The 10,448-nt window shown below is 54.1% G+C and overlaps 1 protein-coding gene across 2 annotated transcripts in view; it reads left to right on the top strand.

The window, feature by feature from the left end:
* Positions 1–5,728: 5,728 nt before the first annotated feature.
* Positions 5,729–10,448, top strand: part of COL8A2 (collagen, type VIII, alpha 2) — a 22,933-nt gene continuing 18,213 nt past the window's right edge. For both annotated transcript variants that reach the window (XM_011988997.1, XM_011988996.1), the window contains exon 1: positions 5,729–5,773. The gene's annotated coding sequence lies outside the window, so the exon portion shown is untranslated. The remainder of the gene's footprint in view (positions 5,774–10,448) is intronic.

Raw genomic sequence — 10,448 nt, 5'->3', positions numbered from 1 at the left:
GGCGCGATCTTGGCTCACTGCAATCTCCACCTCCTGGATTCAAGCGATTCTCCTGCCTCACCCTCCCAAATAACTGGGATTACAAGTATGTGCCACCAGGCCAGGCTAAATTTTGTATTTTTGGTAGAGACAAGGTTTCACCATGTTGACCAGGCTGGTCTTGAACTCTTGACTTCAAGTGATCCACCCACCTTGGCCTTCCAAAGTGCTGGGATTATAGGTGTTAGCCACCATGCCTGGCCTTTCTTTCTTCCTTCCTTCCTTCCTCTCTCTCTTTCTTTTTTCTTTCTTTTTTTTTGAGATGGAGTCTCGCTCTGTCACCCAGGCTGCAGTGCAATGGCACCATCTCGGCTCACTGCACTCTGCCTGCCAGGTTCAAGCGATTCTCTTGCCATCTCGGCTCATTGTACTCTCTGCCTCCCGGGTTCAAGCGATTCTCTTGCCTCAGCCTCCTGAGTAGCTGCAATTACAGGCATGTGCCACCAAGCCTGGCTAGTTTTTGCATTTTTAGTAGAGACGGGGTTTCACCATGTTGGTCAGGCTGGTCTTGAACTCCTGATCTTGTGGTCTGCCCGCCTCGGCCTCCCGAAGTGCTGCGGGTTACAGGCATGAGCCATTGCACCCGGCCTCTCTTTATTTATTTATTTTTTTGAGATGGAGTCTCTCTCTGTCGCCCAGGTTGGAGTGCAGTGGCGCAATTGCGGTTCACTGCAACCTCTGTCTTCCGGGTTCAAGTAATTCTCCTGCCTCAGCCTCCCAAGTAGCTGGGATTACAAGTGCGCACCATCATGCCCACTAATTTTTGTATCTTTAGTAGAGACGGGGTTTTGCCATGTTGGTCAGGCTGGTCTTGAACTCCTGACCTCAAGTGATCCGCCCGCCTGAGCCTCCCAAAAGGAATGGAATCTTAATTGTCGTACGTCTACAGTGTGTGGGGCATTTTCGTAGCACAGGGTTTTTTGGTGGAGGGGGAAAGGAGGAATAGCAGGCATGAGAAGGTCAGGCCCAGAGAGAGCCCAGAACCGTGAGGGCTGGGATGCTATTTTCTATTATCTAGGAACCCTTGGTGGTCCCTGGGGGGTCCTGTGAGGAAGGGAAGCCTCTGGGAGGAAGCGGGGTCTGAGCCGGGGGTCCTGGCCTCGGGTCTCAATTCTGCCACTGGCTGCTGTGTGACCTCAGGAGAGTTTTCCTCTGAGTCTCTGTAACCCCATCCATGAGCTGGGTCAGCAGTGCCAGCCTGCCTCTGCTTACAGCTTATGGTGAGGAGAAACCTAGATTGCAGGGTAGAGGGGTCACTTCTCTCCTGAAAGATCCCAGGTGGCCAACACTTTGGTCTCCACACCCGTCCAGTGTCCACAGCCCCCACCACCCGGAAGTTCTCCTTTCTGGCTAGCCTCCTTCTTTCCCACTGTGCTGGCTGCCACCAAGCTCTGCGTGGGCACTCCAGGCCACGCTCCCTGACAGGCAACCACGGCTCTGCTCATGGCAAGCATTCTTTTCATAGTTCCTGGAGCACAGCAAATCCGGCTGCTTAGCCAGGAATGCAGAGCCCCCTCCTGCAGCGGCAGCAGGGGCTGGATTGTGGGTGGAACCCCTGGGGGTCAGGCAGGAGGGACTGAGGGGGTGCGGAGGACCGACCTCCACCCCAGTGCACACCATGCCTCAGCTCGGGGGAGCCAGGAGGCTGTCCTCATCTTTGGACTTGCTCAGCTTGGGGCCAAGCTCTGGGACTGTCCTTCCCTGGCTAGGGGAACTTGGGCAACTGACGTCTCTCTGAGCCTTGGTTTCTGATCTGTAAAATCAAGTTTATAATACTAACCTCACAGGGCTGTTGAGAGGTGTCGTGGTGATTTTATTTATTTATTTATTTATTTATTTATTTATTTATTTTTTGAGACGGAGTTTTGCTCTTGTTGCCTAGGCTGGAGTGCAATGGTATGATCTCAGCTCGTTGTAACCTCTACCTCCCAGGTTCAAGCGATTCTCCTGCCTCAGCCTCTTAAGTAGCTGGGATTACAGGCACCCGCTACCATGCCCGGCTAATTTTTGTATTTTTAGCAGAGACGGAGTTTCTCCATGTTGGTCAGACTGGTCTCGAACTCCTGACCTCAGGTAATCTGCCCGCCTTGGCCTCCCAAAGTGCTGGGATTACAGGCATGAGCCACTGCGCCTGGCCAGTGATTATATTTATAATAGGGCATATTTATTTAGCGTTCATATATGCCAAGCACTGCTCTGAGTCCATTATACAAAATTAACTTGTTTAATCCTCACAAATGCTCTGTGAAGCTGGGCTTGGCAGCTTTATATGGGCTGGGCAGAGCTGGGTTCAGATTCCACCCCCTTCACTTCCTAGCCTGGTTACCTTGGAGAATGGATGTGACCTCTCTGCGACCTAGCGCTCTTCCTCAGTAAAATGGGACAGCAGTTCCAGCCTTCCAGGGTTACGGGAGTAAATAATGCCTGGAGTTCCCATTTCACTGATGAAGAAGCTGAGGCCCAGATGGAGGTCTCATGCTAGTAAGAGCTAGCGCTGAGATAAGGATGCATGCAGAGAGGTCCTCTTAATCCGACATGATTTTTAAAGAAAGATTTTTAGCCCAGAGCCTGCCCGTAGTAGGCGCTCAGAAATAGGAACCTCTCCCATGAGCCCCATTGCTGGCAGGAGCCAATTGTTCACCTCATGGCCATCAGCACCTCAGTCTGGAAAGTTGGAATAGGGAAGCGGGCCTGAGGCCCTGGCCAGCCTCCCTGGAACCCTGCAGCTCTCAGAAGCTGGTGGGGCGTGGGGGGTGGGGGGTGCAGACTGTCCCACCCACATCTGGTCTGGGATTTAGCCAACAGCAGCAGGCTCTGTGCAAAGGGGAGACGTCGCCAGGGGAGGGGCTCCAGGAGGGGATTAGGGAAGGCAGCTGGGGGTGGAGGTTAAGAACAGAGTCCCATTGAAGTCGGCTCAGGCACCGCCCTGGCTTACCCACTCACCCCCACTTCCTATTTGTAAGACCAAGGGGGCCTTGGCCCACTGGAGCGGACTCCTGAGGCACCTGATAGTAGCTGCCCACTCTGCTCCCAGCCTTGCCTGTCCCTGGTGCCATCTAGGTTGAGGCAGCACAGGTGGGGTAGAGCAGGAGTAGGGGTCAGGGCCCATGGCTGAGGTCTTCAGGGAGCCCAGGTGTACAGGGCTTTTAACCACCTGGGGACCAGGCAGAGCTGGGTTCGGATCCCACCTCCTTCACTTCCTAGCCTGGTTTCCTTAGAGAATGGATGTGACCTCTCTGGCACCTAGTGCTCCTCCTCAGTAAAATGGGACAGCAGTTCCAGCCTTCCAGGGTTCCAGGAGTCAGTAGTGCTGATGAGTGTGCCTAGTGCTATGTCCAGTGCATACAATGAACTTGGGATGCAGACACCATTGTTATTGACCATTAACATGGGGGAAGGGAATGGGGAAGCAGCTTTAGGTAGGACCTGCATCTCTGATCCTGATATTCAAGGCATTTCTCAGTCTGACCCCAGCCAGGTCTCCTCTCCTCAAATCATCTGTATGGTGAAGAGCCTAGGCTTTGGAGCCCATAGCCAGGGTTCTAATTCAGGTTCTACTTTTTTTTTTTTTTTAAGAGACAGGGGTATCACTATGTTGCCCAGGCTGGACTCAAACTCCTGAGCTCAAGTGATTCTCCTGCCTTGGCCTCCCAAAGTGCTGGGATTACAGGCGTGAGCCACCGTGCCCAGCTCCAGGCTCTACTTTTCATGAGCTGTGTGACGTTGTGCCAGTTACTTAACCTCTCTGGCCCTTAGTTTTCTCATCTGTAAAAAGGCAAGATGAAATACTTTTGTCACTGGGTTGTTGTGAGGATTAAATGAGATAATTCATGAGAACACCCAGAATGGTACCTGGCACACAGTAGGTACACAATGAATATTAGCTCTGATTAGTTAGTTCATGTGTGTGTTTATTTTATTTGGATTCTCTCCATCCCCTGAATATATTCAGGGCTTTTACACTCTCACACATGCTGTTCCCTTGGCCCAGGACTGATCACCTCTCCCCACCACCAACCAGTTAAATCCATGTTCATCCTTCAAAGCCCAGAGCCAACATAAGTCATTTCTTCTCCCAGAGTCTCATGGTGTGAGGAGGGGGCTGGGGCCAGAGAAGCTGGGGCTAAGCTGAGCTGGAGGGTCCTCCTACCTGGGCTCCATCATCCAGGCTGTGGCCCCATGACCCAGCTCCAGGGTCATAGTGTTCAGAGTGGCAGGATGGAGGCAGGGCTCAGCTGAGTTGGAGAGGAGGCCTAGGAGCTGCTGGCTCTGGCATCTGGCTGCTTGTGCAGCTACAGACAGGACTGGATGTCAGAGTTTCCATGGGAGCAGGCAGAGGCAAGCAAGCAGCTGTGGGAGAGAGTGACGCGGCCCACAGGCCTCCCTGCCAGGTGGGCTGGCTGGGCGTCCCCTCCCCATCTACCCCGGAGTCATGTCTGGGTCTGGACTTTAGCCCCGGATCCTTTGCGTATAGCTATGTGACCTGGAGTAGGGCTTTTATTAGATCCTGGCACCACGCCTGATTAAGGCAGAAATGGGGACCCAGCCATCCAGGGCTCTGACCACATCACTTCCCCAACTAAATAACCTTCGATGGCTCCCCATTGCTCTCCAGAGAAATGCAAGCATGGCATTCAGATTTCCTCACCATGTTGCCCCAGCCTCCCCGTCCCACAGCACTTCTGGACCTTCCCTGTATATTACTACCTGAAATTCCTTCTGCCACCTCGTCTGCCTTTCAGACTCTGATTGATCCTTCAGGACCCAGCTCCAGTGTCCCTTTCTCCATGAAGCCTTCAGGGGAAGCTTAAGGCGGCAGTGTTCCCTGCTTCATGCTCCCACAGCCCAGAGATCTTTGCCAATTGTGTGATGACCGCTTGTCTGATGCCCCCAGCCCTTCAGGACAAGGCAGGGCAGGGTATGGGGTTGAACCACTTCTGTGGTCCATGGCCCAGGCTTGGGTCCTCCATATAGTAGAAGCTTCCCCAGCAGGGATCCTAACCCAAAGTAGGGGCCACCCCAAACCAGAACTGACATATGAGAGGGACTTCTCCAGCATGGGAACCTGGGACACAGAAGGGGCATCCTCAGCCTGGGCCCTAGGACAGGAGGAACTCCGTGAATCCAGGGCCAGGCACCCTGTGGGTATTGCTAAGTGTGCATTGAATGAATGGAGTCGTGGAGTATGAGGGCACAAACCCTGCTTCCCTCAGGGGAGGAGGGAACTGAGAAGAAACTGAGGTTGGGGCCGGGTTTCCAGCAGGGGGTTCTGGTAAGAAGCCTGGGGCAGGCACTGGTGTGGCTGTGGGTTAGGGCAGGAGGCTTCCCAGGCTCCTGATGTCATTGTCTCACACTGTTCCTCCCTTTTTGTTTTGTTTTTTCCTAAACAGAGTCTTGCCCTGTCTCAAGAGTGCAGTGGTGCAATCATAGCTTACTGCAGTCTTGAACTCCTGGGCTCAAGCAATACCACCCCCCTCAGCCTCCCAAGTGTCTGGGACTAGAGGTGTGCACCATCATGCCCAGCTAATTTTTAAAAAATGTTTAGTAGAGACAATGTGTCCCTATATTGCCCAGGCTGGTCTCAAACTCCTGACTCAAGCAGTCTTCCCACCTTAGCCTCCCAAAGTACTGGGATTATAAGCGTGAGCCACTGCCCTGTAGCCTCACTGTTTCTCTTGTTCATCCTCAGGCCCTGCCTCTGCTGGGACCTTCCCAGGCCCCTCCGACCTGCAAGGTAAGCTAGGTTTGGGGATGGGGTTTTCTGATATCCCAGGCCGGATGAGGCCTGTGTTCATTGCTGTCTAACCTCACTCCCTCCTGCTTCACCGGAAGCCCTCCCAGGCCCAGGGTGTCCGGTGAGCCACCCTTTTTGCAGGTGACCTCAGCTCCCTGCAGCCTGGGCTTTAAAACCCTGGCCCAACTCGGAAGCAGCTTTTTCTCATTTGTGAACTATTTCGCCTGGCTCCTTGGCGGGGCCGTGTTTGCTTGGCCCAGCCTGGGTGCAGTGGCCTGGCTGGGCTCCCGCCGGGCCCCCTCCCTGCCCAGCCCAGCCCCTCCTGCTGCTGCTGCCGCCGCCACCACGCAGGGTAGCCGCAGAGGCCCAGGAATCTTGGCAGGCGTGGGGAGGCAGCGGGCGGCGGGTGGCGCTCCGGAAAAGGCTGCAAATGTGAACCAGAAGGTGAGGGATTGGAGGCTGAGGAGGCCACGCCTGCCCCTGCCTGAGGCCTGGGGGTGGCTGGGTCTGTAGGGGCCCTCGGATGTCCAGTTCCCATTAGAAGCTCAAGGCCTCTGCCGGGAGGCAAGCGACGGCCCCGACTGAGGCCTGAGTCCCTGGGTGGGGAAGGACCAGCTGCCTGGCTGCCTGCCTGAGGGTACATGGTTGCCCTCGGGCCTGCCCACTGCCAGGCCTCTTCTATTACCTCTGCCCCTGCCCTACTGTTCTTACCTTCCTGGGCACTTTGTTGTCCCAAGATGCTCCTCCCTAGGGGAGCAGCAGAGAACCTAGACTCAGAGATGGGCAGAGGCCAGGGGCTTGGTCACCTGCAGGAGGGAGGTTCGGTTCAAGACCCCTCCAGCCCAGAACCAAGAAGGACTCAGGAAGAGCAACAAAGAGAAAGTGGCCCTGCGATAAGCCACCCGAGGGCTTGGCTGGACGAGGGAGGTGGGTTTGTCAGATGCCTGGACCTGGAGTCCCTGGGCTACAGGCTTCATTGAACACATGCCCTGTGCCCGCCTCAGGCAGGAGGGAGGTGGGGGTGGGGAAGAGGTGCTTTCATGCAGGGGGGTGCCCAAGAGAAGGAGCTGTTCTGCCTGAGGGAGGCAGGGAAGGCTGCTTGGAGGAGGAGGCATTTGAACTGGGTCTTAAATGAGGACTAATATGTTTCCATGGAGGCAAAAGGTAGAAAGAGCAACCCAGCAGAGAGGATCACGCAGGAAAAGGCAGGGACAGGGAGGCAGTGAGACGTCTGGGGTGTCTGGATCCTAGGGTGTTGGGGGAGGAGCCCAGGGCTGTGTTGGGGGAGGAGCCCAGGGCTGTGGTGGGCTCCTTTCACTCCCTAAATGTAGGCATGTTCCCCAAGGGGGAGTCCATGGGCCTCCTCCAGGCTGCAGCAACCCCACCAATTAACCTGTAGTTTTGTTTTTTTTTTTTGAGACGGAGTCTCGCTCTGTCGCCCAGGCTGGAGTGCATTGGCGCAATCTCGTCTCACTGCAAGCTCTGCCTCCCAGGTTCATGCCATTCTCCTGCCTCAGCCTCCCGGGTTGCTGGGAATACAGGCGCCTGCCACCACACCCGGCTAACTTTTTGTATTTTTAGTAGAGACAGGGTTTCACTGTGTTAGCCAGGATGGTCTCGATCTCCTAACCTCGTGATCCGCCCGCCTCAGCCTTCCAAAGTGCTGGGATTACAGGCGTGAGCCACTGCGCCCAGCCACAAACCTGTATTTTTACCTCTAGCCCATGTCTCTCTCCCGAGTTCCAGAGCCCCAGGTTCACTGCTCCTTGGATGCCCCCCTACCCTGGAAGTCTTCCTCATCTAGTCATTTGCTCTGATTTCGGCTTGGACTGTCCCACCGCCACCTGCCCGCATGGGCCTGTTGAACTCTGATTTCTCCTTCAAGCCTCCTTATGCTACTTCTGAAACTGAGGCCACTTGTGGTCTGGGAGCCTCACTTGCAGGGATGACGGATGTTGGGACTGTTAGGTGGAACTGAAGTCTGGTAGGGCAGACCAGGTGGGCAGAAGGTAGCACTCCTCTCCTGCCTTCAACCTGGGTGAGAAGGTGGCCCGCAGGGAGCCCTGCCCTGATCTGGCCACCTCCCTCCATCCTCCAGCTCCCAGATTCCAGGCTCCTCTTTGGCTTTGGGGCAGTTCTCATCTGCACAGCAGACAGAGAGCTCAGCTCATGGGCTGGACGCCCCCAAGTCCCTTCCCAGATCTCGTGGAGCTGCTCAGGCATTGTCCAGGGAGGTCAGACCCAGACCTGACATTAACACGAGCAGGTGTGGACTGTCAGTGCTGGCCTTCCCAAGGGTCCCGCCCAGTGACCAACAGCTAGAGATTTACAGAGCCTGGAACCCAGAAAGGGACCTAGGCACAGGACATGGTAGAGGACAGAAAAGGACAAACAATGACAGAGATGGGATAGTGATACAGAGACAGGAGAGAGACACACAGAGAGAGATGCCGGAGACATACAGGAGGCAAAGGCCTGGGTTCAGTGACACAGAGCCATGGAAGGAGGGACACAGAGAGCGCAGCACACACTCTGGTGGCTCCTGCATTGAGCTGGTCCCTGGCCCTCTCCTTACCCACATGACTCTTAGACCCAGAGTGTGTGCCTCCAAACGTGACCTCAGGGCTTTGCTGGGCTCAACATCCATCTCTCTACCCGCTCCTTCCTAACTGGTCCACATTCTACTGAGTCTAAAGCATGCCTTCTCCTCCAGGAAGCCATGTGAATTGCAGAATAACATGGACTTTATCTTGCTGGTACCAGGAAGCCACTGGAAAATCCAGAGCAGGGGAGAGCCATGGGCAGAACCGTGCCAACGTGTGGCTCACAGGCAGCGTCAGCATCCCCTGGGAGCTCGTTAGAGAGGCAGATGTTAGGCCCTATCCCACGCCTACCGAATCTGGATGGGGCCTGCATGGTGATAGGCTGTCCCAGTCATCCAGATGCAGCCCAAGGTGTTAGAAGCCTTGTGGGAGTCTCCATAGGCTATGTTGAGAAAACAGAGAGAAGCTGGGGCTGGGGGACTGGGCAAGAGACTTTTATGATCATCCAGGAGAGAATGTGGCCACTTAATTTAACACACTTTTACTTAGTGACAGGGATGTGCCAGGCACTGGGCTGAGTTTTGGGAGAATACAAGGTCTGCATTAGGGTGAGACTGTGGGAAAGGAGGGGAAGGAACAGAAGTGAGAGAAATAGAGGAGGCAGAGTCCACAGGATAAGGTTGGAAGTTTGGGGGAAAGGAAGAGAGATGTCACATACAGTTGTGCAGGTTGGCTACTGTACAAGGGCACTCAAGAAAGGTGATGAGTAGGGGTTGAGTTGGTTGAAAAGAAGAGTACACCAAGGCATAGAGGGTTTCCTCTAAGGAAGGAGGGTCAGAAGTGATGTTTACTCTTAAAACAAAAATAAACAACAACAGAAGTGATGCTCAGATTTTTGGTCTTGGCACCTGGTGGTACAGGGCACTTGGGTTGGGGAGAAGCAGGTAATGAGGGAGAAGATAATGACAGCAGTTTGGGTGGGATCTCTGAGGGACAGCCAGCGGACATGCTCGGCTGATAGTTGAACACAAGAGTCTGAGACTCAGGAAGCCGAGGTGGGAGTATCACTTGAGCCCAGGAGTTCTCGAGCAGCCTGGGCAACATGGCAAGACCCTGTCTCTTAAAAATCTTAAAAATTAGTCCAGTGTGGTAGCTTACACCTGTAGTCCCAGCTACTTGGGAGGCTGAGACAAGAGGATGGCTTGAACCCAAGAGTTTGAGGCTGCAGTGAGCTGTGGTTGCACCACTGCACTCCAGCCTGGGCGACAGAGCAGACTGTTTCCAAAAAAAAAAAAAAAAAAAAGTTCATTTTACAAGATCCTGACCTTTGGCAGCAAGTAACCTGAGCTTTTGAAGAGATGAAGGAAAGAAGTTGCTTTGCAGCAGGATGAATTGAAGTTAGAGTAAAGAGAGGACTTCTAGGCCATCAGGGTAGCAAGATAGGGCAGCACACATGGAGGGGCTGGTGGCTTAGATCATCTCAGTTAATCCTTTTTTTTCTTCTTTTAAATGAGAACAAGCTTATTAAGAAAGTAAAGGAATAGGCCTGGTGTGACGGCTTATGCCTGTAATCCCAGCACTTTGGAAGACCGAGGCGGGCAGATCTTGAGGTCAGGAGATCGAGACTATCCTGGCTAACCCGGTGAAACCCCATCTCTACTAAAAATACAAAAAAAAATTAGCTGGGCGTGGTGGCAGGCGCCTATAGTCCCAGCTACTCGAGGGGCTGAGGCAGGAGAATGGCATGAACCCAGGAGGTGGAGCTTGCAGGGAGTTGAGATCACAGCACTGCACTCCAGTCTGGGCAACAGAGCGAGACTCCATCTCACAAAAAAAAAAAAAAAAAAGTAAAGGAATAAAAAGAGTGGTTACTCCAAGGCCTGGCGCGGTGGCTCACACCTGTAATCCCAGCACTTTGGGAGGCCGAGGTGGGCAGATCACAAGGTCAAGAGATCGAGACCATCCTGGACAACATGGTGAAACCCCATCTCTACTAAAAATTCAAAAATTAGCTGGGTGTGGTGGCGGGCGCCTGTAGTCCCAGCTATTCGGGAGGCTGAGGCAGGAGAATCACTTGAACCTGGAAGGCGGAGGTTGCAGTGAGCTGAGATCGTGCCACTGCACTCCAGCCT

The sequence above is a fragment of the Mandrillus leucophaeus genome, unplaced genomic scaffold (assembly GCF_000951045.1).
Source record: "Mandrillus leucophaeus isolate KB7577 unplaced genomic scaffold, Mleu.le_1.0 Scaffold343, whole genome shotgun sequence".
Taxonomy (NCBI): domain Eukaryota; kingdom Metazoa; phylum Chordata; class Mammalia; order Primates; family Cercopithecidae; genus Mandrillus; species Mandrillus leucophaeus.
Note: the sequence above shows the minus strand (reverse complement) of the source record. Positions and strands in the feature narration are given on the sequence as shown.